This window comes from Sinocyclocheilus rhinocerous, unplaced genomic scaffold (genome assembly GCF_001515625.1).
Source record: "Sinocyclocheilus rhinocerous isolate Xijiao unplaced genomic scaffold, SAMN03320098_v1.1 scaffold986, whole genome shotgun sequence".
Taxonomy (NCBI): domain Eukaryota; kingdom Metazoa; phylum Chordata; class Actinopteri; order Cypriniformes; family Cyprinidae; genus Sinocyclocheilus; species Sinocyclocheilus rhinocerous.
This window is the reverse complement of record NW_015645515.1, coordinates 79,826-82,814: the sequence shown is the minus strand read 5'-3', so window position 1 is coordinate 82,814 and position 2,989 is coordinate 79,826.

The window sequence follows — 2,989 nt, the reverse complement described above, 5'->3', positions numbered from 1 at the left end:
GACAGATTTTAAGTATCAATTCTGCTTTAAAAAGGTGCAATCTAATCCTGTTTACATGAAATAAGCCTGCTCCCGAGCAAGTTTAAGCTTACGGACCTGTTGCTATGACAGCAACTCCGGGATGAGCTTCGAAGAACCAACCAATCCAAGATCAAGCGAAATCGTCAACAATCAAATCCAGCTAACTGGGTTAGCGACGTACAAAGAACGGACCCCAGATCACAAAAGGATGTTATTTGACTGATGTTGTGGAGTAAAACATGTCATAATGTTCTCTTTTGTTGGAAAATAGGTTTGGAAACGCTTCTCATTGCAAGTCATTACAAGGGAGTTTAGCTTTAGGTATTTAATTTAAGCACGTTTAATGTAGCTAGCAAACGGTAGACTACCTGCTGCCATCAGAGCGAGTTAATTGCTGCATTCACGCGCTCATGGGATGCTCTCGTTTCCCGAGTTGTGTTGAATGTGAAAACAACATGGACACTAACGTTACTACAAAGATGTGTTGGATTTGTATTATCAGAGCTTTCTGACTAGCGTTCACATGAATTTTCTCAGTCAGAAAATTATTTTTCTGATTATTCTGACACCACATGAATGTAGTACAATTTTACTAGTGATCACGTGAAGTGATGATGCTTCTTACGTCCGTTTCGGAGCACCAGAGGGTAATTATTTCAATTGACAGCTTAAGCGCTTAAGTGGCACCAAAATGAGGCACCGGAATCTGCGTTCTGATTCGGTCTGGTACATACCGGTTATAAAAGTACCGGTGCCGGGTTTCAGTACCCGACCCTACATACCGGCTCCTCGAGCTGCACTAAATCAGACAATTGTTGTCATTTTCAACACATATGCTCTGGAATCACAAAGGAGCCAGAGCAGCATCTATGCACTTTGTAAATGTGCAAGGCGCCAAGGTCAGGCCAAAAGGAAACACTCTAAATTGGCAAGCTTTGCCCCCGAAAGTGAACCTGAGAAACTTCCTGTGCTTTGGGTGATCTGAATGTGGAAATAAGCGTCCTTCAGATCCACCATGACAATCCAGTCTCCAAGTTGGATCTGCACCATGATATGCTTCTACATTGGTATAATAAAACCGCAATTCTGAACAGTATAGTTCAGTCGAAAAGGGGGCACAGACCCTATCCTTTTTGGCACCAGAAAATAATGGCTATAGAACCTGCTCTTCTCCTGGGAAGGAGGCCTTTTTCTCCAAGAGGAGGCTCCCTTTTTGTATGGTTCGGAAAACCCAGGATGACACATCTGGCAGAAGTTTCCAACTGGACAGAGAGAGGCATCAGGCACTCTGGTACAAAGCTCTGTTCAGCCACATGGTCCTTTGAGCTTTGTAAAGGCAGTATAGCCGCCTGACAATCCATTGTGGAGAGAGCTCCGAGTCTCCAACCACAACCTAAGATATGAGGGATATAAAATCTTTCTTCGTGAAGCATATCTCCTTGAACGGAACCCTGAAATTAGCCCTGAAATTTAACCACGTCACACTTCCCTGCAATGAAAAGTTAATCCACTAAATAGCGGTCACTGAAGCAATAATTAGTCCAGAGAAATCTCTTCTTGCAGAAGAAAAATCTGAGGGGTGATGGCACGAGTGCTTCCTTGTGTAGCGCTACTGACACGATTCCCCTCTGAGGAATGTCGTCAGTGCCATCAGCCAATGAACTGATGTGTCTACTCTGGTTTCAGACCGTTGTACCACCCGTGGGTGTTACTTGACATCAGAAACTGATGCAGCATTGAAGTGAACCTATGAAAAGGAACATCTTCATATGTGTGTTGACTAGGCTGTACCTGGTTGGAATGGAGTTGAGGTTTTGTATGAGTCAAAAGATACACAGTTAACTTATGACACTCCTGTAAAACCTGTGCATGCAACACTATTAAATATGGTAAATACAGTAAAGATACATTCATTGAGTTTCAATGTCTTTTCTTTTTAGAATGGCTTATCTTATTGATTTCCATACTCAATATGTGCTTAGCTCCCCCTTTATAGTTGTAACTCCTGAACATTACTCACACAACCATCTGAGATTGTCTGGCCTCTCATTGGCCATCTCTATTGTCATTTTGCATTATTGACACACTATTTTCATAATTAATGCTGTACAGTTGCTTTGACACAATCTGTATTGTTAAAAGCGCTATATAAATAAAGGTGACTTGACTTGACTTGGGTACAGTGTCATAGACTCTAGGGAGCAAAAAAACAAACAAAAAGGTTTATGACATTGGAGGTAGCACTAGAGGATGGCAGACATCAGCAGTGACTGTATGAGTCTATGGTGATTGGGAACACAGGGCAAGAATCACCTGGCACTGGAAATATGACCACGCAGAGCTGAGCATACTTTGAAGGATAAGATTTATGTTTACAGCTTGGTTGTGGGCAGGACTGAGGCCGTGTGTTTTTGCATTTGGGTAACCCTGTGAGGGACTCTTGGCAGCACAAGTATCTGCAGGAGACACGTCAGACTTGCGCTTGGTTCTTCGCAGGTCCAGATGCATTTCAACTATGCTCTCACTTAGAGAGAGAACTGCACTCTCTGCTCTAGAAGGACTGACGGCATGAACCACTATGTAGAGCTGAAGCTTATTTTGCTTCTCTGGATTGTCTGGCTCAAGCCAGCAAAGGCTCCAACCTTTGAAATTCAGTCAGTGGTGTTCTTACTGAGAAGTTTGTCCAACAGTTGTGACACGTCTGGAAGCCAGAAATAAACTGGATTTTTAACATGAAAACTCCACACAATAAAATTAGCACCACTAATTAACATATTTGCGTGACAGGAAATTCAAAGCTATGGTCAGCAAAGATTCAGTCATCACAGGTCTGTATATATGTTCTTGGAAATCAGAATGAAAAACACATACACATGGAAGTGAGTGTATAACAGTAAAAGAGAGTGCACAGATGGGAAAGAAGATGGGTCCTCTGATGGCATGGTCGCTCTCACCTGCCCTAATTTCG